The sequence below is a fragment of the Leguminivora glycinivorella genome, chromosome 10 (genome assembly GCF_023078275.1).
Source record: "Leguminivora glycinivorella isolate SPB_JAAS2020 chromosome 10, LegGlyc_1.1, whole genome shotgun sequence".
In the NCBI taxonomy this organism is placed as follows: Eukaryota; Metazoa; Arthropoda; class Insecta; order Lepidoptera; family Tortricidae; genus Leguminivora; species Leguminivora glycinivorella.
The window spans coordinates 6931052-6956509 of NC_062980.1; the positions used below are offsets into that span (position 1 = coordinate 6931052).

General features: G+C 35.7%; 1 protein-coding gene across 2 annotated transcripts in view; it reads left to right on the forward strand.

Annotated features, from left to right (window-relative positions):
• The window catches only part of LOC125230161 (inositol hexakisphosphate kinase 2), a 61045-nt gene that overhangs the window by 1203 nt on the left and 34384 nt on the right, over positions 1–25458 (forward strand). The window lies entirely within an intron of this gene.

Consider the following 25458-nt stretch of genomic DNA (forward strand, 5'->3'; position numbering starts at 1 on the left):
TACGCCATGAAATTAGTTAAAAGTTTTCCAATACAACTGTGATGTTAAGTTTAAGGGTAAAGAAATTATGATAGAAAGTTTATTTTGTATGTCGGTGTATGAAGAATTTTGTCCAGTACTGTATATACTTAATCTAAATCTTAAATTACTGTAACTGTTTTGGTCATTGACGTAATTATACTATTTTTAACAAAACATTTGCTGTGGCAAATGGTTTGAGCGTCAGCATAATGCTGAACAGCATCAACATAACATCTGCGACACTGCAGCGCTGTTTTTCAGCCCAAACCAAACTACGAACTAAACATATTCGGATTAAATAAAACTAAATTAACTCCGCACAATTTCAGGTTTAATACAGAATGAAAAATAAAAACCTATTCTTAAAATAAAAAATAAAAAAAACAATTACGATAGCACTTCACTTTTTTTACTTAGGTTAGTTAGGTACGTACATTGGCCATTTCCTTTTGCTTATTAAATATAAAATTCTTGCAGTACTTTTTAAACGTACTCAAACAACGCTTATTTCTTATAGGTGGTGGTATATTGTTCCATACTTTTGATGCAGCGTACCTAAATATGGTTAATACTAAATTGAAATATCCCTATTCCACTAAAAGACTAGGAACATAATTGGGGCGGATGTTCCGTTATAATATACATGGCATTATTTCAAACTACTAATATTTTTCCTCTTATTTGATAGAATCTATTTTATAGACACTGATAATAGTGATAATGCTTTATTCTTAAAATACTTTATTCTTAAAGTAGTTTTAATATGTTTTTCATTATTTTATGTCAAAATATAAATTTTCTTTTTTTAACACAGTATGCATAGGTAATTAGGAAATAGACAAGTACGAATCACAGAATAAGAGATTCAAGTGTTATTGTTATAAAAGCTGTAAAAGTATAGATGGGAATTTAAAATGTAGGCTAAAATAACTTCTAAGGTAATATTCCTGCTTCATTAACAGGATTTATCCCAACTAAAGGCACTGGTCCCACTGCGAGCTAGTAAGCTATGAGCTATCGGCTATAAAAACGAACAAAAGATAAGCACTCCCTTGCAAATAAAAGAGACACGGCGATATTGATAGCTCACCGCTGGGCGAGTAACTATAAACATCGCCGTGTCTCTTTTATTTACACAGGAGTGATTATCTTTTGTTCGTTTTTATAGCCGATAGCTCATAGTTTACTAGCTCGCGGTGGGACCAGTGCCAAAGGAAAGATATTGAACTTGGGAATTGGGCTGAATGAACGCATCAGCGATACACTACATCTACAAGATATTGAACAAAATCAATATTATTTTTCCTTAATATGACAATGATTATCATCATTACTTTATTAGTCATTCTTATTTCTTCTTCAACCTTGCGTTTTCCCGGCCTAGCGCCAGGGTCCGCTTTCCTGCTCAGTCTTCTCCACTTTGCCCAGTCTTCGACATCCTTAGGCATGAGATTGTTCTCTTGCATGTCCGCTCCCACAACATCCAGCCAGCACTTCTTAGGCCTACCGGGGCCGCATGACTTAGGGCCGTGGACAGTGAGATTAGTAATTTTTATTTATTATCCTAAATTATTTATGAATCATTGTATCCAAACCAAAATTTATATATGTATAATAACTATTTTTTTTATTATTATAAATGGGCTTACTCTTGGCCACAGACTAGCCAAAGGCAAAGATACTACGATAAAGCCTACGATGGCGGCGTGGCAACTAACTAGAAGTATAAAACTATAAACATTTAGAATGTAGATGAACAGTTGTAGATTTTAAAATACCAATCTCAACAAGCTCTCCAATTTGTTAAAGCTAAGAATATGAGTAACCAAAATAACTCATTCCGTTGCCACTGTGAGGTTTAATTATAATCATCTGCAATGCCAAACATACTGGCTAGATTTCTTTGGAACCGACACAATTATTATTTTATTTTCTACTGCTTGTGTTTGCTACTCTGTTTATATTTAGATGTGATCTGTAAGTTGTGCCCTCCTGACTTTGGATGGGTTTTTATAAAATAACCCCCTTATTCATAAAAAAGTCACTGAACTGATAGTTAAAAAAAGTGTTTTATCCCTTACTCACAGATTATCTAAATCAACTTGACAGATAAAGACAAACAATTATTAGTTAATTCAGGTTTGTAAAATGTTCATGAATAACACTTAAAGACAGCTTAAGGTTAAGTATGATCAATTTTTTTATCATGATTGATCAGAAGTTGATTTGCGAGAAGGTACCTCACTACTTATTATTTTACTCACTTAATTACTAAATGGTCAATTTTTAGGGTTCCGTAGTCAACTAGGAACCCTTATAGTTTCGCCATGTCTGTCTGTCCGTCCGTCCGTCCGTCCGTCCGTCCGCGGATAATCTCAGTAACCGTTAGCACTAGAAAGCTGAAATTTGGTACCAATATGTATATCAATCACGCCAACAAAGTGCAAAAATAAAAAATGGAAAAAAATGTTTTATTAGGGTACCCCCCCCCCCCCCCCTACATGTAAAGTGGGGGCTGATATTTTTTTTCATTCCAACCCCAACGTGTGATATATTGTTGGATAGGTATTTAAAAATGAATAAAGGTTTACTAAGATCGTTTTTTGATAATATTAATATTTTCGGAAATAATCGCTCCTAAAGGAAAAAAAAGTGCGTCCCCCCTCTAACTTTTGAACCATAAGTTTAAAAAATATGAAAAAAATCACAAAAGTAGAACTTTATAAAGACTTTCTAGGAAAATAGTTTTGAACTTGATAGGTTCAGTAGTTTTTGAGAAAAATACGGAAAACTACGGAACCCTACACTGAGCGTGGCCCGACACGCTCTTGGCCGGTTTTAATATGAGTCACTGCAATGAAGTACCTACTGCACTGACACTGAAGCATGGGTTGCGAAAAATTTCCAAAAAACAAAACTTTTTGGAACTTTCATGAAAGTTTCACGAGGAATGTTGACAGTTACATTTAGGAAATGGATACTTTCAATCTCCATACTAAATTGAGGAAAGTTTCTGAATTTTTCCAATTGAAAATTTTGCTATTTTGGAAACTTTTCGTTGGCACATCAGTACTATTGAGGGTTACTGGGATAGCCTTGTAAGGCCCACCATAGTTAGTTTTCCTATTTTTAATTTGAGCCCTGTTCTATAAGTAGATTGGTAAGAATTTCGTTTGTTTCAAAAACGAATGAAACAAAAGAAAACTTTATTAGGTTCATGAAAGATTCAAATTAGATTGCAACAACTATGTACATTGTAATGAACGTTGGGCCTTACGAGGTTAATATTTAGTAAAATAAAGCGTGAATATGAATAAAGAATCATTATAATTATGAAATTCTTGCATAAGATCTTATAATAGAAGGACACCTGTTCTCTGTTGGTTGCGAAACTTCTATTATAATCTCCTATAATCATAAAATTGTAATCTCGTGATTAAGCGGAAGAACGTGACATAAAGGAAGTACATATTAGTTATTATGAAAGAGCTATACTGGGTCATACAGAAAACAAAAGATCTCTCGTTTCCTGCTTTCCAGTTTCTAATAGTGCTTCCTTTCTTGTTTAGTTAGACTTATAGAATAAAAATGACGTGGTTTTGGGCATTATAAAAAATTGTTATTTTTTTCTCCACTTTCTTCAAATGTAACTTTTTTTACACCACTACTTATTATCTATTAGGTACGCCCCATGGTTCACGCAGATTTGATCGTATTTATTCAAAGACCTTTACTGGGGACAGCGTAATCACAATTTTTGCCATGCGAAATTGAACCTTATCACTAAGACAGAAAGGCGAACGTATCAGACCAGCGAAAACGGTCCACATGAGAGGGCATCGTTTGGGCTGGTGTCTCTCTCGCACGTGTGGCCAGTGTTAATGAGGTTACCATAGTAGTAGTATTTTATTACCTGTTTATGTTTCTGTTCATTTACCTGACTTTATCTGTTTATTACCTGACTTTATAACTTCTTATATTATTTTAGTGTTATATTCAGACTAGAGTTTCGATATATTTTAAAGAATTGGCAAATAATTACAATGTAATTATTTTGATGCCAATAAATCAAAGATTTGCTTAATTAAAAAAAACCTTCAATTGGGTATTAGTAGATTTGGTAGTAACTTTGAATATTGACTGGTATCCCCAATTTATGACAGCGATGACGTCACTGAATAATGTTATGTTGACATTGTCAGTAAGTGCGAGAGGGACACCAGCCCAAACAATGCCCTCTCATGTGGACATACTTTTTGGTCTAACTACTCAATCTAGCTTAGTATCTCTAAATCTATGTATTTATTATAACGGTGCTTTAGTAACAACGAATTTACAACCTAAATCTGTGCATGAATCAACTGCAATCCGTTGTTTTTCTGAACTGGTTTGTCGTAAGATCTCGATGTCACGTTTTATACCACGCTCGGAGAAATTAACATACAAACAGTGAAACAGCGGGTTCCAGAGCCCACCAATCCCAGATGGGTTATTATTATTTACGATCTCAGTTCTGCGTAGATTTATAAATAAACACTTGGAACTAACTGATCGGCGCTATTGTTTTCTTCAATACATTTCGGTTCTTCATTGACAATTGAGAGTTTTGAACTCTAAACGTCATCATCATTCGCTTGCCATTATAGTCTTTCGGGTCCTGTCAAGATTCAAACGTAATGGTTTTAAAAAGAAATAAATGAATATATCTGGCATTCAACGCCTAAAGGCTTCTTATGCTTCTACTGATATAAGTGTGAACTGTTAGCATTGCAGATGAAAACGTCTTTATTTTACTTGATTGAAACATAGGGGCTCTTTAGACATGCAACGCCAGACTGCCAACGATCTCGAGAAGTTCTCGAGAAAATTATTTTGGCATACATGTCCATGTAGGGTTTTTCCTAAAAGTTTTGCTTTTAATTTTGAGAAATTGTGACCACAACGTGGCCATTCGATATGGATATTACCCATCTTTAAATTAATTTTTAGAACGGGAATCGCGTAAAACTTAGTCGGGCCAAATATAAACTTACAAGTTTTACACGGTTAGGGTTTAGTTATAATAATTATGAATGGAAATCGTGTTAGTTTAAATCATTATTACCCATCTTTCCCTGTCCCTAAGTCGCCATGTGAAGCATTCTTAAACCATTTAAGATTAACGGATTTGCGAACTGTTTTATTTATACAATTTGAATAAAAACAAAGCTGTTGCATAGGGCGATAACAAACGATAATGTTATGATAACATATAAATAACCTACATGACAAGAATGTTATTGTTTTTGAAGAATCTTTAGGTATACGCAGTACTCGGACTGGTTGTGATCTTTGTAAATAATTATTCAGTAATCTGCTGAAGGCTGACTCTTGAACAACAAACATTTATATCACTAAAACATATTAAGGTTGAAGTTTCAGACAATACATAAAGGCTATTGAAACAATGAAGGTAAATAATGTATGTAGATGAAAAATATACATCGGTTCGACCCAGAAGGGAGCATCTAAAACGTTTATAAATTGTAATAAATACTTACTATTAGAAACATTTAGTTTGATTTCCAAGTTTTCTAAGATATCAGGATATCACCCAGCCTGTTAATCGCAAATTACCTCCCGCAACGCAAGAAAATATCCTTTCCTAGTGGAAGGAATATTAATACATGAAGTATGAAGTCTGTAGGTATAGAAACATTAGAAATACTGGAGTACGCGAGCATTATAGAAGCACAATTAAAAACACATTTACAGAGTACAGTCCCTTTAATTACTTGTAAATAACCTTCCCAGGTTACAACATTAATCTAAACTACTTGATTTCTAAGTTCCCAACGCAAATTGTAGACTTGAAAAGTAGGCCTCCTGTTCCCAAGGTTGCATGAGTTGCATCCTAAGATTAGCACCTATGCACCGCTCACTATTGCAAAAGTATAGACAAGATGCAGTGTGGGCTTACGTAAATTGGACTGTTGACTGCACTTAGCCTGTCAAGAACTCAAGATACTAGTACATTATGGATGCGAATTCGAAAACTCTTGAGTCCGTCTCAGTTATCTCAATGAGAGAACAAAGAGTGGAAGATATTGTACATTTAATTTCTATAAGAATTTGTAATTTATGATGTGATTTACGCATTACACCCGTTGTTATTGAAACATTCGTACGTTATTGTACTATATATGTTTGCTTGGTCCGACTTATCAGCAAAAAGTGAAATAAAATCTAATTGCAACATTTTCTTGAATTTTATTCCGTGACAAGTCATAGCGTATACGTATACCTACTGGTGGTGTAGAGAGAGTTGTTAGCTTTCCTCGTATTGCATTTAATTAATTCAAAAACCTTCCCCTACAACCCGCGAGTGCGCCACTGCCAAGCTTCGTCGCTTTTTTTCTTTATATATTAAATATATTTCAGTTCAAACGACTTAGATATTTTTAAAGCAGGTACTGATCCCTTGATTTTTGTCGTAGGTATCTAACTTTTTATCAGGTAAATTAAATTAACGATTGACTCTTCTGAAAATAAGATCAATTGCCTACTGTTACGCTAGTTATAAGTAATAATCCTTTAAGAATACTCCTTACGTCAGCTCAATACTTAGGAACTGAACCGCATAAACAGCACTTGTAAGAATGCTCAGGCATTTCATTAAATTATCTACGTGCCTTACGCAACTTCCGCATGCTGAATAACGTTTGTCGGCTTTGTTTACGCTCCTTTGTCGCTGACAGAAAGGTTAAGGGTTCCTTTGTGACTGTGTCAACTAACACTGTCTCTGCAGTCGTTCATTTTATTCATTCGGTAGCGTTGATATTTGAGATGATTGCAAGACTAGACTAGCAGTCGTCGATTGATTGTGCGTTTTAGTGCCACTAAGTCGGTTAGTCTGTGCGTATAATCATTAAATAATCGCAGGTTTACGATTTCCGCTCGACAATATTGTTGGCAAATCAATGTCTAGTAAATAAAGAAGACAGGATAACCCCAACCCACTTCAACACCGTGACGATCGTTATAATTGTACTTGTATCTGTTGTTGTATGTTTTCATTTTAGTTGTTTGCATAAGGAAACCTTACACTATTCACCCGACTGCTATTTATAAGTCAAAGCGCAAAAGTAAACAGAGTAGGCGGCCCTTTGAACTTTGATACTCGAAGACTAAGTGACAGCATCGCAATTGAACATCAGCATGCAGTCTGACGTACTCTTAAATTCTACATGTCTCGGCAACGGAGTGACTTTCTGGAGCAATTTAAATAGATCGATCGATATAACTGTCATTTCCCCTATCCCGTATCGGACCATAAATAATCGACTTTATTGATCCACTGGGACAAATCCGGCTAGGCATATCGCTGCAGTGGAACGGTTATCGTTTGAACAACATTTCATTACTTCCTGCTTGTCAATTGAAGGTCTACGATTCGAAGTGCAGTAATATTCTCATTGAGACGCGAGTCCCCTCCAATTACTGCAAGAGATAGCTTAACATACCTTACAATTGCTCAATATCGAACTGGTTTTGACGGCGCGGGGAGTTACACAAAAGTGTGAGCGATAAGGAGGGTTTTATTGTTTTCACAAGCATTGTTGTGACTCGTGTCAAATACTTATTTCAGACGAAATCGAATACAGCGGTGGCAGGCTGGCAACCCATCTGTCGTTTTACGTGTAGGCCATAACGAAGAATTTTCGCATCCTAGTACGCATTCTGGAGACTGGTAGGCAAAAGTGTCTCCTTTGCCGTTTCCGTTTTTACCGTTCAGGCGTTGTCCAATACAACCGTTCTTCTTAGCGATCTTGATCAACGGTCCGATCCATCACATGTTTTTGAAACAACATCTATAAATGAATTTAACCTCATAGCAAACCCCCGAAAAAAATTACACCTACCCATCACCTAACTTTAAGAGCCCAAATTAGAAACTACGACGAACGCCAACTAGGAAAAGTCTTAAGTACTTCAAATTGACTTCCCGGATACTCTTCATTGATTTACAGAATGTTCTTGTATTTTGCATAAACTTTACATTAGGCGTGTTTCCTACTTTTCAATAGATTTTATTACTACGGAACGTAGACGTCTCTTACTCGTATAGTCGGTTTATCATTCAGCGATAACTTTAGAACTTCCTCTTGCCATTGCCATTTCCTATTGCCATTGTTGAGTAACAGCTGGTCTTATTATCTTCTTCTTGTGTCCTTTCATTTTCGATTCAGAATATTATTGACAGTTCACGTGAAAAGAACTACCTAAGCATTCTTCGCATTGAGAGAACCTCTTATCTTTTCTTAGCGGCATCCTTGGTGCCGCTTGTAGAGCTCTCAAATTCGCGATTCTGTAAGCGGCTTAAGAATCTAAGATGCCGATGCCGTTAAACATCATCATACCTAACCTATACCTACTGAAGTGTCAGTTGAACTTGACTTTTCATCACGTCTGTACCTACACTACACTAGGTATTACCTACCTACATAATATTATCAGGCACCGGGGACGTGATCGCTGCACCAGTGCTTAGCTGTTGAGACTCGATCTGTTTTATCTTATCCACTTTTTACCGGTGTATATTGTCCAGACAAATCTGAGGTCAACGACTATTAAAACGATTGAACCATTTATTGTTGAAGAGAACAATGAGAATGAAGTCACCTATTTAAAACAATACTTTAAACTCTCTGTAGGTATGTTTACTGTCCTCGACATGTCAATAATATTTACTCCATATTCAAGTTCGTAGACTAATTTGAGTTTTTCAGTCCTGCATACACTTATACTGTTTTTGCTCAAACTATGTTGTTGACTAGTATTGTGAATGTCAATACAGGTTACGGTCTCTAAAATAAATATTATACAACTATTAACAAAATTACACAAATTTATTGTTTGCAGCGAAAATAGTCATAGAGGCAGCGTTCTAATTATTCTTTCAGAGATTGCAATCTTAATGCTTGTGCCAAAAAGAACGCAAACTGTTTGCTCTGGCTAATATTTGCGAGATAAAAGAGCAATCTTGTTGATGGACGTCAAAACAAATTATTTTTAAGCACAACGGTAATTGTAGAGTGCCAACTTCATATGTTATGTTTATTTTTATCCTCCTATAATAATACTCTTAAGGACCTATAATATAAACAATATGTCATCGACTACCATGCTACACAGTCGAAGATTTGACAAGTGTAAGGTGAATGCAATTTCCTTCAACCCCCAGTAAGGCGCAGCGCCAAGAAATACATTCCTGCAGCTAGCATGACGGAGATGAAATGTTATAGTGAATCATTTCTCTTTAATATTGCCGAGTTGAGCAATGTAGGTCAGCCAGTTCATCGGAGATTCCAGTATTTTCTTGAGTGTATTCAGTATTCCGATTTTTCTGATGCACAGTCACTTGTGACTTGATGCATGCACAAATTCGTTGAAGGTTACATTTTTGTCGTTCCTATCGAAATGAGTCAAACTTTCGAACGCTTTCCTTTGAATCGCCTACTCGTCCATATTTTGGCGACTAATCAAGAAATGTATCCATGAATCTTCACGATGGATTTCGGATGCTTAGATTAATGCAAGACATAATTACTGAGCAATTATGTCTTGCATAGGGGTTATCATATGTAATTAAACGGCACGCTCTCGTGCTTTCCTCTCACAAATCATGCTGACATGACATGCGCCGTCTTTTCTAAGTTATTACATGTTGTTATTTAATGGTGGAGTAGTGTTAAATCACTGATTGCTAAGTATTAAGTGTATGTCGACATTGTCGACATGCGGAGTAACGTCTGTTAATTTTATGACAGCCGAAACGAAATGTTGTACCTATGTAGTTAGGTGTAAATTTCCATGATGGAAATGCGACCGTGTATTTTGATTTCGGTATAATTTGCTTCTTTCGAACCGAAGGAGAAATTACCATATATTTTATGACGAATCCTTCGTTCGTGCCTGCATATGATTACAACCCATTGGCTCCCGGGCGGGATGTAACTTCAACACGCGGGTACGGAAGAAACATATTTTGTAATGGCCGATCTTCCTTTACTTGTATATACTGGTTGAACCCTCACTTCTGGTCGGCACGGCGACTGATTTACACTTCCAAGTGTTTGAATTCCAATTCCAGATCCATCATCTGAATTATTTATACGCTATCGACCAGCTTAGTTAGCGTATGATCTGATTGAACGGTCTCGAAATAGCGAATGATATTTATCAACCAATTTCCGTATTAAATTGGCGTCCTATGGGGCTATTATCGTCTTGTTGCTTCTGTCAATACGGTATACGAAGACAGTCAAATGACTTTGATGACAGATAATATCTAAAATAAGGCTTGGCCTTGGATTCCGACGATTATCTCGTGAAGTTTATTGACAGTTTTGTTTTGGTAGCGTATTTTGAGATGCAGTTAAATTATGAAGCTCCGCGCGAATCAACACTTCACATGCCAATGCCAAGTTTCTAACCCCTATGTAGGTGAAGTACGAAAAATGTTATGTCAGGTTAAGACAATTTTGGTAACCTTGTCTCTCAGACAAAATATTTATCCTTAGGATTGGATAACTTAGTGACCAAAATATTGTACGAAATTGTACGGGAAAGTATATTATTATTGCTGCATACGAAATTATATTATCGTGAATTTACGGTCTGGAAACACTCTAGTATCTCCTTTTTGCTGTGTTGAGGAGGTACACAGGGGAGTGTACAAGTTTCTGATGGGTTGGCAACGCGCACGGTGACACTCCTTGAGTTGCAGGCGTCCATAGGTGACGGTGACTGCTTTCCATCAGGCGGACCGTACGCTTGTTTGCCACCGACGTAGTATAAAAAAAATAAGTTTAACTTTAATCCTTTAATTTCTGAAGAGGCTATATATTTAGTTTTATAATATAGCTACCTAATCGTTTTCGCATTGTATAATGTATTTAAACAATGGAAAAAAATAATGTGACTGTCATTTGTTTGTGAATGATTTCTTATCTTATTCGTTTATCATTTTAATCGACGTTATCGTAACGAATTTTGTGATTTTGTTTATCATATCGATCAATCTAATTAAGTAGGGCATTATTGTTTCTTTATTATTTTAATTAAGAGTTATTTTTAGCTGTTGTCGAATTCACAAAATAAGTAACCGTTCTACAATCTAATTTAAAGTTACTTTTCATTATGGGATACTCGTTAAAATAAGTTATTTACTCCCTATTATTTATTGGCGTTGCATGTATAATTTAAAGAGTATAAACACTTAGACTAGTTAGACTTATAGCCTTATAGTCCTAGACACGCGATACCTACTGATTGTCATAATAGTGTTCCCACAATGGTTCGAATCACATTGTTATTCACGCGGCCGGCGACAGGCTGGCTGCCATTGCCATCAATGTCGTGTCCAATCGTCTACTCGCACAAAAACATAATCAAATTAATCGTAAACCGCTGCCACGAAATGATTTAAGATAATGAGTTTTTTTCCACTTGGATAATGAATCACTGGTCCGAGTTGTCGAAACCTTAGCGAAAAACTACGATGATCTCAGATGTCTTATGACGTAATATATTTTCCTTATAAGGTTATAATTTTCCATAAAGCAAAAAAGTGGATTTATTCATAAGCTTTGCGAATAGTCACTTATTTCTCAGAAGTGTAAGTGAATCGATTAAATGAGCTCACTATTTTAGGCCGTTTTCACATTATCCGATCCGATATCGGATGTCGGCAGGATCACAGAATATATAATAGTACAAGTACAGAAGGCCCACTGCTTTGATGTTCACGAAATGCCGCCTTTTTTAATAGCTACAAAATTCTTACAAAGAAACGAGCCGCACGTGCGTGGCGTCCGGTGATAGGGTTACCTATGATTCAAACGAATTAATACTCACATAAAATGTTATACTATTATATTCAAGTTTTGGGTACTTTCTAGGTATATATACTGTATTTATATATTTTTGTTCAAATTCCAACATCACAAGCCTTATTGAACTTTTCCGTGGGACTTTATCAGTAGTAGCTGTGTAAGAATGTCCTATGGTATTTTTTTTTAATATGTTTATTTAACTAAGTATTATTAGCATTCCACACGCGGACATCGCTTAAAGAAACCTCGCGACGTAAAGTAACAATAGAAAGTGCGAACGTGCGTTCCGTGAGAAGTTGAGAACGCGCGCCACCCTGAGTAGGCCGCGAACTCGCGTCCAGGATGTACTTGTAGCGCGGCGATAGAATCGCGGAGTGAGCCGCCCCTGGCAGGATTTCAATGGAAAAAATCCAAGATGGCGATCGTAATGTATGGGATATCGGTCCGACATCCGATATCGGATCGGATAGTGTGAAAACGCACTTAAGCTAAGCATAGCAGTCAGTAGCATAGTTGTGAGACTATACATATATACGTAATTATATGTTTTTTTACTAAACGTTGTCATATTATATTCATCAATGTATTATAATTATAAATGCACTTTACGACCTACTAAACAGACACTATAATTATGCCTTAATACAATAGGTTATTATTGTTATGTTTTTAATTTCAATTGATAGGTACATATATTTTTTCAGTACAGATGGTGTTTTTTTTACGCACTAGTGCGAGAAGTGGTTCATTATATGTCAGGTCGAAACTTCGGAGGTCCATCTGTACTGAAAACGTCGTTCGATACACGTGCGAAAAGGAAATTCGTAAATCGTGTCGATTTAAAACACTCCCTCCGGTCGTGTTTTAATTTATCGCCACTCGTTTCGAACTTCCTCTTTTTCGCACTTGTATCGAAATGTACTATTATTTCACTACTTCGTAATCATTGCACCTGTTACCTGACGATAATCAACGATATTTTACTTATATATCAACATATTAACAGACTTACATATAATGTTTATTACGTATTTAACGTAGGCGAACTTTGCCTTGTATTTACTTCAATAAAGGTTTTGTCTGATGTTCCACTCGCGTGTCACTGTGGAGTGATGTCACCGACGCTTTTTCATTAACTATTGTTTAATACAGTAATAAATAGAGTTGATTGGTGGTATCAGAACTACAGCTGAGGTCACGCACACAATTATTTCTCATTTCTTCAAATGTTGTGGCCTTATAGTATTGATAACAAGTTTTATATCCAACACCAAGATAAAAAAAAAACTTCAAAAGCTTTAAGTACAATTAGATTTATTAGATTGTTTAAACGTACCGGTCAAAATCATAACCCTCCTTTTGCGTTGCCGTAGTCGGGTAAAAATAGTAAGTTCTGATTCTATATTGGATTCCTAACTACTGTAACTACAAAATCAATCGATCGACTCAATACGAACATTGTACAATGAGAATTTTAGATCTGTCCAAATCAGACTTAAATTTCGGGCACTTCGAGTGGTTTCGCACTATAAACTGCCATGCGAAGCGCCGCAGAAATGTAGTCTAGCTCTATCGCGCCAATATGCAAGAGCGATAGAGATAGATAGCTACGAAAGAGATATTATCGTGAGCGTTTGTGCATTCGGCTACGCACACTGGTTCGAATCGGTCGTTCATTCGCTAACCTTTGTTAGATAATACCAATCTATCATATCTAAGTAGCGGTTTGAGCAATCCATACATTACCGAAAAAGAACAAAATTACCAAAAACCTGAACGTGAAGGAAGGTCGATGGTAGATAAACACGAAACGGTTGACGTAATCGATAAAATTTACTTAACTGATTACTGGTGATGTCCTGTTGCGTGGCGTGATTGCTGATTGTATTACTTACTGATAAGTTTGGTTATCTGCTTTTTAAATAACTTGATTCTAACCGGTTTTGTTTGTTGTTATCATCGCTTCTATTATTAAATGTGTTATGCTGAGCTCTTCGGTGCTACGACACAAACACAATTTCATATCCTAACTATAATCTATATTTTAAACTGCGTACTGCCCATTGAAAATATTATGGAACGTTTTAGTTTTTGCATAAAAAAGTGTATGGCGTAGTACCTACTTTTGATGAAAACATACTATAAATAAATATGTTATTTGTAGTCAGGTATCAGGTGGGCAGATTTTTATTTTGTTATTTTACTATTTATACTTTTTCTATTCAAAATCATGCGCTCTTTTGATTCCGTAGGAGAAAAAAGTCTTAATACTTACATGAGTCTCATTCATACATAACATGTATATTGTTATTTCTCTTTCTCTTTATTCATTTTAACTCTTAGGCTAGGCTATTTTTAACCCCCGACGCAAAAACGAAGGGGTGTTATAAGTTTGACGTGTCTGTCTGTGTGTAATGTGTATGTTTGTCTGTCTGTCTGTCTGTTTGTCTGTCTGTCTGTCTGTCTGTCTGTGTGTGTCTGTCTGTGGCATCGTAGCTCTCGAAGGGATGAACCGATTTTGATTTAGTTTTTTTTGTCTGAAAGCTGAGTTAGTCGGGAGTGTTCTTAGCCATGTTTCATGAAAATCGGTCCACTAGGTCGCGGTCGGGGGTTTTTTCAAAATTTTAATTTTGTGGTTAGGTTATATAATATGATTATTGTAATACTTATTATTACTTATTACCCCTGCTTATTATACTAAGTTGGTAACATTACATACGCGATCGTGGGTGAATCCCCAATCTATTCAAATCAATATTATTGTAGGAATGTAGGCGTAGGCACTTGTACATGATGTATTTGATGTAAGTACATAATAGGTACGATTAAAATTACTCACTCATTATAGTTACTCTTCGACTCTTCGTGTCGTCCGTGAACCAACCTTGTCCCTAAATCGGTTAAGTATTTGACCACGTCGCGTGAGTAGGTTAAATTAATATTAGCCTGTGTAATATTTGCTGCTAGGTTAGGTCCCTTGGCGATTCTTTGTCCACCTTATTTGGTTAGGCGCGTAATTAAATATTGACATCATTAATTCTACGCAGTTCCTGGGAGCGTTCTAGAGATCTGGGGGCCGATTTTTGAGTCTCACGGCGTTCGAATTCAGAAAATTGTCACTGAAAATAATAGGCAATTCACCGTTTTCGACCGGTATTTTAGTGACAGTGAGACTCAAAAATCGGCCCCCTGATCATTCATGAAATTTAAAGAAAGTCTCAAACGGTAAATATTTGTGTGTTGCATTGTATCTACTATACAAAAAATGCAACGACATGATAAAGTTTATACTTGACTAGCTTTTACCCGCGGCTTCGCCCGCGTAATAAAAGTATTCATTAAGATTTTCATTTGGATCCTTAGGTTTCTCTGGTATATTTATCTGCGATTATTTCGATTGCACATAATACTTTTGCTTGCAATGATTGTAGAAATATTACACATCGACCACAGCGTAGGTAATTCTATATACGCTGGGGAAACCTTTATAAACATCCCACATAGCCCGTATTTCGACACTATATGATCGGTGGGTAAAAAGTACTTTTTTCTATTATCCCTTACAATTTTTTACATTTTGCTTATACTTATCGCAAACGTAATCTTCAAGCAAGCAAACAACGATCGTCTTAGAGCACTTTGATTGTAAGAGACCGCCGACCGATTATCCGTATCCCTCTAACGATACCCATATTATCCGTATCCGTATCCGTTTCCGTATCCGTATCCGTATCCCTATCTCTATCCCTATCGCTAACGCTATGGCTATCGCTATCCCTATCGCTATCCCTATCGCTATCCCTATCCCTTATCAAGATAATACTAAGTTCTCGCGCTTTGTACACATATTTAAAGTCACATACAGGTCGAAAGCGATTAATTAACATTATTTTTACCTTTTTTCCCAACGTTTCGGCCAGGTTGCACTGGCCGTGGTCGCGGAAGACTGACGTCCCAGCAAAATGTCACCGGAGATGTAAACAACACAAAACTACCCGATATTAATTTATATAAATGTTCGGGGTAGAAAAATAAATATAATCTACCCGCATGTAATTATTTACGACATCACATTAGAAACCTCAAAAATAACAGTACTTCTCCACTATTTAATGGATGTTATTATACATATAAACCTTCCTCTTGAATCACTCTATCTATTAAAAAAAAACCGCATCAAAATCCGTTGCGTAGTTTCAAAGATTTAAGCATACAAAGGGACATAGGGACATAGAAAGCGACTTTGTTTTATACTATGTAGTGATATCGCTATCCCTATCGCTATCCCTATCCCTTATCAAGATAACACTAAGTTCTCGCGCTTTGTACACATATTTAAAGTCACATACAGGTCGAATGCGATTAATTAACATTATTTTTACCTTTCTTCCCAACGTTTCGGCCAGGTTGCACTGGCCGTGGTCGCGAAGACTGACGTCCCAGCGAAATGTCACCGGAGATGTAAACAACACAAAACTACCCGATATTAATTTATATAAATGTTCGGGGTAGACAAATAAATATAATCTACCCGCATGTAATTATTTACGACATCACATTAGAAACCTCAAAAATAACAGTACTTCTCCACTATTTAATGGATGTTATTATACATATAAACCTTTCTCTTGAATCACTCTATCTATTAAAAAAAACCGCATCAAAATCCGTTGCGTAGTTTCAAAGATTTAAGCATACAAAGGGACATAGGGACATAGGGACAGAAAAAGTGACTTTGTTTTATACTATGTAGTGAAGAGTGCGTTGACCAGCGTTTAAAATGAAGTTGTGTAAATAATATCGTTCATAAAGTATCTTAACATGCGTTCATAGGATGCTATACCGCTATGTGCATAGTCATTTCTTGTTCGTCTCGTTAGGTCTGTTTCTAGGGCTCGCAGGGCAGGCTGCGAAGCCGCCCTACTTGGCACAACTCCAAGATAACGGCGTCGATAATTTGCCGCAGAATTCTATGAAAATTCCTTGCAACATCTTAAGATGTCTCCGTCTTGCTCTGGAGCCCAGTCGCTCAACATTTTCTCTTTTGCTTTGTACAATGTACAGTCTTCAACTTAGCGGGACTTAGCGTACGCTGCATACACAAACGTATGGCTCCTACGTAACTTAACTTTCCGACTTTCGTAAAACGTGACTACCGACGAAGACGACATTTTGCCAAAATAACATGCATTGGTATACGACTTATGGCGTAAATAATAAATATAAAAGTGGCTGTGTTTTGTTTATCAAAATAACATTCACCGGAATAGAATTAGATGACGCATTGGCTTAAGGGCCTCAAGGATACACTTGAAATACATGACTCCGCAACCGGAACTGTCTTTAGATTAGATACAATAAGTGTAGGTACCTGCCTATATTACCCACTCGTAGTATAAGTAAATGGAGCTGTATATTTTCTGCAATATAATCTGTGTAATTAATTACCATGACTTAAGAATACATTACTCGATAGCGAGAACGCAGTCTGAACTCTAATCCCTGTAGCCGTACTTTTCTAAGTATATTTTATTGTCTCGTTAGAAACCTAATAAGTCTGGCGAGAGCGAGGAGCCCTAGGGAATACCTAGGTAGACTAGATCGTTAGTCATTACGTAAGGATATATTTTCTTACGCACGCAGGAGCTTCTAGGTCGGACCTAGATTCGTAGACGACCTCAATTCTCAATAATATTGTTAACCTGATTCCTCGCTTGCCCCGAAAGTATCTCTAGTATCTAGTATCTCTACATTATGGTAGAAACTTTGTGAGATATGTAGAGTATTGAATTTTATGGAATGATCTTAATGCTTTTTATTATTTTTAACATAACGTATAAAGCTTTAGGTTCGGTTGCTATTAGATATATCGGAGCTGCCTTCTTCTTCTCTTCTACTTACCTACTCTTACTTATTCCATGTTATGTGAGTTTGGTGCAAGTAGTCTTCCTATTCTATTCTTCTTTATCGTCATCTCTCAACTAACTTCTTTATATCTCATATCCTTATTAGAACATCGGAGCTGCCACAGTGGACACTGGACAGTGGTAAAAATATCTTCTGAACACTGAACTGACCCTTACAGATCCTTAACATGTGTGTTCATGTTCAGACATATCAGACGTTTGTGTTCGTGAGATGTACCTGATAGAAACTATAATTATATAGTGTCATCATTATAATCTCTAATACCTATAAAAAATAAATGTTCCCATACATGCACAATGGCGAAGAATCGTATAGTTAGCGTAGCATGTATTGTATGTTTAAGTTAGCTTTGAGGGTTAACGCGACTTTGGTATTTTGATCTTATTATGATTTTGTCTTTTTCGAACAATGAACTCGTTCCAGTAAACAGACCTAAAGTTATGATTCAGTGCCCTTACACTCCACTTGTTTGAATAATCGCATAATTGAGTCCACGTGTGCGCCATTTCAGTCTGCAAACATTGCATTGTGATACACTTGCAACAATATTGTTTAATATATTGCAGGTAGGTACTTCTACTTACCTATGCCATTTGTCTTAATAATTGTTCACTGTGCAAGTTAGTGCGATTACGTTCCTAAGAATTGTAGTTAGCAACATATATGCTGGTGTTGTAATACGATATGTGTCATTTATAAACGCAAACGTTGCTATGTTTCTGCCAGTCAACGAATTAAAAAATAACACTAAATATATCAGCATGCGTCACGCTTGAGACTCGTATATCAAGAGAAGTATCTAATTGAAATGAAATGAAATGAAATATTTATTTAACATAAAGATTTACAGACAATTAGTTCTATGGTCCCACACTAGGCGAAGCCTGTCCCGTGGAAACCAAGCAATTACAGATTAACAGGCCATGCGGCTTAGGTTTGAAACAATGCAAACAAAAAGTACCTATTCTAATTAATTTTAAAACTATTCTAGTTAATATTAAGTTAGTATTAAACTATTTAACTTAAATTACATTAACTATTTAACTTAATTTATAAGATTATTAGAGACTAGTTATCGTAAAAGCGCACTATTTCCGTCATAACGCTTGCGTATAACTTTTATAACGGCGACCTGGCGCCCGATACAGCTATTTGTTACATTTCGTTGGACGCACTCCAAGTATCTATCGTTCGCGACATCGACACATGCCAAAAGAAAGTCAAAGTTCGATGGCATGCTGCGGGAACAAATTTAATTGGTGCATTTGCGACGCTTATGCGACAATTCATACTACAGAACTAAGCACGTTCGCCGTACGTGCATTTGAAAAGCTCTTCTATTAGATGACTTCCTTAAAAGAAAACAGGGTCTACAATTGAATGATTTTTCCAGACACACATGTCACGGAAATACTTAGCAATGCAACATTAAATTTTATCCATCGTTCTCAATCACTATTACCGGCTATTATATTATGTACGTAATAAAAGCTTATTTATCGTGATATAAACATCCCACTATAAATCGAACAATTTGATTTACTATTTGATATTTGTAAAGCTGAAAAGAACATATTAGAATAAGTGGATGCATCATTTGTCTTTAGATTTATTGACTCGTATTTAGTGTGCATCGTTTCTTCCTAGAATACCTTGCCAAAAATTACAGGAACATTTTTCGGGAAAAAAGTATATGAAGATGGAAGCGGAGAATCGCATTTGAGATAATTTTTTACAGTAGTTTCACTGTTTTATTATGAAATGCTTATAGCATGTTGTTATCATAAGAAGTTTTGGAAACCTAGCTCAAGTACTGTGTTTAATGTTACTCGTGTACCTAAGCATAATATTATTGAAACAAGATTCAGAGCTGAAATTTCTGTAAATAACGTATATCATTGGTTATATCCAAAGTAAGATCAAATCAAATGAATTGATGTCTGTAGCGCAAAGTGCTCCATGTTTTAGTTACGAAGACCTTCAGGTTTACATTGCCGAGAAATATGTTTAATTGTTTACACTTGCAGTGTGTTTTAAAATAACCTTACAAAACACGTTAGGTACACAAAAATAGTTGGGCAAATCGGTGAATGAGGCAGTTCGCCACTCGTAAAAGAGGAAGCCTTGTCACCTGTGCAGTCATTAGGAACAGCGTAACAGTCATGAGTCAAGGAAAACTGTTGACTTATTTCTCTAGCGGCATTGAGGAAACGTGTGCGTGTGGATTGAGTGAGCACCTTCCGAAAAAAAAAAAATATGCTGATCATTTAGTAAAAGTTCTAAAACAATTGTAAAACGAATCTCTGAATTTGTAAAAAGATAAATCAAAAGATACAGTCATTAACATGTGCTCACTCAGTTCTCACAAACTACCAACGAAAACAGTGAATGTATTCATTTAACATATAATATTTATATACTAACATTTAGTAAAAAATATGCCAACCTACCTCTATAAATTTTAGATCACCTAGTTACGTATTTAATTTTTTACAAATAGTTTCTTTTGCTCACTCAATCCTCACACTTTTGAAAAGCCGAATTTTGATGAAAAACATAAGATTTAGACCGCTATTATATGTGTATAGTTTAGTAAAAGTGAAATGGGATTTTGTAAAATACAAAACGAACCACTAACGTGTCAGGTTTTTTTATAATAAATTTTTGTAAGTACTCACTCAGTCCACACGTTTTGAGAAAGTTAAAAATGTAAATATCTAAAGATTTGTAGCACCACAGACACTCGAAAGTACTTCAACATTTAGTAAAATTTTTTACTAAATATCCACCAACTAATATTTTATATTCGTTGTCTAGTTTTAAAGATATTCAGACATAACTTTTCTCATACAAATGTATCATGTAGGGTGACCACACTATGTCGGCTCCTGATTTCTGGTTTCTTACTAGTGAAGTATTATATTCTTTGTTTCTTACCAATTATCATTCATGTCCTTTTTAAATGCATGAATCTCGATATGGTTATTATCCTGATGTCGATAAAAATTACACAATACACATCATCACTAGGCCAAGAACATAACCTAAAAACAGTTTGCAGATGGAGAATTAATATGGTATTAGTTTAATATAAACTATTATCAAAATTGAACGAAACTCCCCAATCTCAATATGACAATGAGAAGGCGGGGAAAATCAGGAGCCGACATAGTATGGTCACCCTACATGATACATTTGTATGAGAAAAGTTATGTCTGAATATCTTTAAAACCAGACAACGAATATAAAATATTAGATGGTGGATATTTAGTAAATTTTTTTACTAAATGTTGAAGTACTTTCGAGTGTCTGTGGTGCTACAAATCTTAAGATATTTACATTTTTAACTTTCTCAAAACGTCTGGACTGAGTGAGCACTTACAAAAATTTATTATAAAAAAACCTGACACGTTAGTGGTTTGTTTTGTATTTTACAAATTCCCATTTCACTTTTACTAAACTATACACATATAATAGCGGTCTAAATCTTATGTTTTTCATCAAAATTCGGCTTTTCAAAAGTGTGAGGATTGAGTGAGCATAAGAAACTATTTGTAAAAAATTAAATACGTAACTAGGTGATCTAAAATTTATAGAGATAGGTTGGCATATTTTTTACTAAATGTTAGTATATAAATATTATATGTTAAATGAATACATTCACTGTTTCCGTTGGTAGTTTGTGAGAACTGAGTGAGCACATGTTAATGACTGTATCTTTTGATTTATCTTTTTACAAATTCAGAGATTCGTTTTACAATTGTTTTAGAACTTTTACTAAATGATCAGCATATTTTTTTATTTTCGGAAGGTGCTCACTCAATCCACACGCACACTGAGGAAACTAGTGGATGCGGAAGAGGAGAGGTCAAGTCACCTCCGCGGCTCTATCGTCAAGTCAAACTTCCAAAGAGGCAGTTCTCAATTGCATAGTTTTGTTTGTGTGAAGAGGCGTCTACATAACTACTGCTAAGCTATATTTTTAACCTATTACCTCACAAAAAGACGTCTCATCTATATGATTACGAAAACATTCCAAGGTTCATTTAACGGAAAGCTTATTCTCTATTCTTACAGATTCATTTGGTTTTATACAGTTTTTCACAAGATAAAACTTATTGAGTGTGTTTCAAACATCACGCGTCTGATTGCAAATCACTCGTGTCGTGTTTGTTGCTAGTGTGGGTCCGAAGATTCATTCGTAATATCTACGTATGCCATAACTTTGCCCACTTGGATATGTATTTCTGGTTTGAACCAGTAACTCACATGATTATATCTATTGGGCACAGTGTAGAGGTGATTTAAAAATTATACCCGCTTGGCAGACAGGTCCTGTGTGCGTAGCCGAATGCACAAACGCTCACGATAATATCTCTTTCGTAGCTATCTATCTCTATCGCTCTTGCGAATTGGCGCGACAGAGCCAGACTACATTTCTCCGGTCTTTCAGTGGCGTTTCGTGTCTCAGAAATGCCATTCGGCTACGGTGCCTGGTGTTTATATCTCCATTGTTTAGCACCTGATTTCATTTGACAAAATTACCGTCCTGTAATATCAAACATGTATTTCGTCACTTACAGGCATAGACTCAGTTGCTGTCAAACAAGCTTCGTTCTGATTTTGTCGTTCTTATTATTTACACACTTACACGTCTTAAACGTGTCTATATTTGGCTGTAAAGTAAGAGATATTTGAGATACCTTATTGCACGATAAATATCAGTGGTATTCTGTCTTATAATGTAAATAACTACGTCTTTATGTTTATTTTGTCATGTCTAGACGAATATTCCATTTTTCACACAGCTGTAGTCGTTACAGCACTGACTTGGCGAAAGCCTTTTAGAGTGCTGCGTAAGTGGTCCGTAAAAATTCGTTATTGACGAAAACATCTTACGCCGGCAAGGTCGCGAGGTGCCCAAACCCCGCTCCCCACAGTCTAGCGTTATCGTCTCCGGATTGAGGGTTCTCACGACCTCAAAAAGGTCAAATTACAGTGGTCTTGCCCGTCAGCAAATCGGAAGGCCGAGGACACCAGGGCTTTTTCATCCCATAGCCTACCCGCGCAAGCCCCCAGTATAAAATGAGTTGCACTCCCGTATCAGCTGTGAGTAACTGGATACTGGTTAGAGGTGGCAAGACTGGCAGGTGGCAAGTGAACGGAATAACACCCCAGGGTGGAGTGACGTCATCGCCTGCGTGACGCCAGCCCACCCCCTACGCACCCCAGTACAGGGCCAAGGCTTACCGCATAGATAACTTATTCGATACTGAAACCTTGACAATCAAGTGAATTAATTCATAAATAAAAGTGAATTGAAAATCTATAAAAGAAGTGACTTGAGCTCTTAACAAAATGGGCAATACAACGTTTTGTAGAATAGAATAGAAACACTTTATTGACAAACTGTGTACAAAAGATAGCAGGTATGTATAATGTATATAGTATAGTCCCAACAGTTACCCGACATGGGCGTGCAATGTATAACTTATATCTACTTATTATCTATATTACTCGTAACTTTTATTAACTATCATGCAAATTATGCCTAAACTAATTAGGTAATACCTAAACTTATGGTTAGTTCAGTTGTAATCTTAAATATAAATAAATAACTAGGTAATACCGCGAATTGAAGTGAAGCTAGGTGGTTACATAATTTTATCACTATCATGTTCAAAATATTCCCTAATGTTGTAAAATACTTTTTGTAGTAACCATTGTTTTAATTTACATCTGAACTTATTGCCCTCCAGAGTTTTTAGTTCATCAGGGAGATTGTTATAAATATCTATAGCACTTATGTATGTACTTTTTTTTAAAATTGCGGTATTTACTCTAGGTCGAACTAGATCATGCTTATATTGGTTACGTAAGTTACTTTTCAATTGAGATTTCTTAACAAAAAATGCGGCATTATTTCTAACAAAAGTACATATTTCCAGAATATAAATTCCAGTTAACGTAAGAAATTCCTTTTCTCTAAAGAGGGCTCTATGGGATAGCAATTCATTGGTATTAATACGGTAGATAGTACGTAGGCATCTCTTTTGTAAGATAAAGGTAGACTGGACGTCTGTCGAGTTTCCCCAGAAGATAATTCCATATGTGAGCAATGGATATATATTTCCATAATATGCATTTCTAGTGATTTCTTCTGAGCAGGTTTCTGATAAAATAGATAGAGCGTAGCACTGACTAGATATGTTTTTATTTATTTTTTCTATATGGGAATGGGAATGTTTACTCCTAAGAATTTGATGCTATCTACTGCTTGAATGGCTACCCCCGCTTTATTAATGTTTAATGACATCGGGATTGTATTGTAGCTCCTGAACTGCATAACATTTGTTTTGGTCAAGTTTACATTTAGATTCAGTTGTCCCAACCATTCTACAATTTTCCTTAATGTACAATTTATATTGTTTTCTAAAATTGATACATTACAATTTGCCTCCGAAAAAAGAATAGTTACATCATCGGCAAATAGTACACAGAGTTCATTGACTACATTCGGGAGCTCATTCACATAAACCAAGAATAAAAGAGGTCCAAGAACGCTACCTTGAGGCCGCCTGTATTTACTATCTGGTATTCAGATTGATATTTTTCAATAGTTTTAGAATTTTTACAATATTTTGAGACAACTGTACGTTGTTTTCTATTGCAAAGATAATTTTCAAACAATTTCAAAGCATGACCTCTTATGCCTGTGTTTTCCAGTTGCCGTAATAAGACCCTGTGAATGACACAGTCAAAAGCTTTGGACATGTCTATAAATAAGGCAACACATAGTTGTTTCTCATTGATTTTATCCCATATGTCTTTGAAAATCCTAAATACAGCTAATGAGGTCGACTTACCTTTTTGGGAACCATACTGATTAGGATTTAGGATGCTAAACGCATCGTAGTATTTAATGAGTCTATTATAAATTACTTTCTCAAATACTTTTGAAAAGTTTGATAATAAGGCAATGGGCCGATAATTGCTCATGTCATCCTTAGCTCCTTTCTTGTATAGTGGCTTTATGATGGCGTTTTTTAACTCGTCAGGGAATATGCCCTTCTCTAGTGAGAGATTAATTATATAGGTAAGGGGATGGACAATATACTCTACAGATGCCTTTATAACTTGCATTGGTATTTCGTCGTGGCCAGTACTTTTTTTTGATTTTAATGACATTATAGTCTTCCTTATTTCTTGTGCATCGACAGGCATAAGAAAAATGCTGTTAGTAATCCGTGGTCCAATTGGCTTATATTCTGTAGATTTTAGCTGTTGCTTTGAGGTTTGGTTTGTAAAAAAAGTGTTGAATTGTGTAGCCATATTGGTTGGATCGGTAATAATGTTGTTGTCGTGATTAATTTTCTCAATCGAGGAGGCAATGACATTATTTGCGCACGTATTACTTTTTATGATACTCCATGTTGCCTTTGTTTTATTTGAGCTATTTTTAAGAAAAGAATCATTAGTTAATATTTTCGCTTTACGAATTACTACTCTTAATAATTTACAATATTTTTTATACTTATATTTATTAACTGTATTTTTCCGTTGTTGTATATCTAAATGTAATCTTCGTTTTACTTTACTTGCTTTCTTTATTCCTTCGGTTATCCAATTTGAT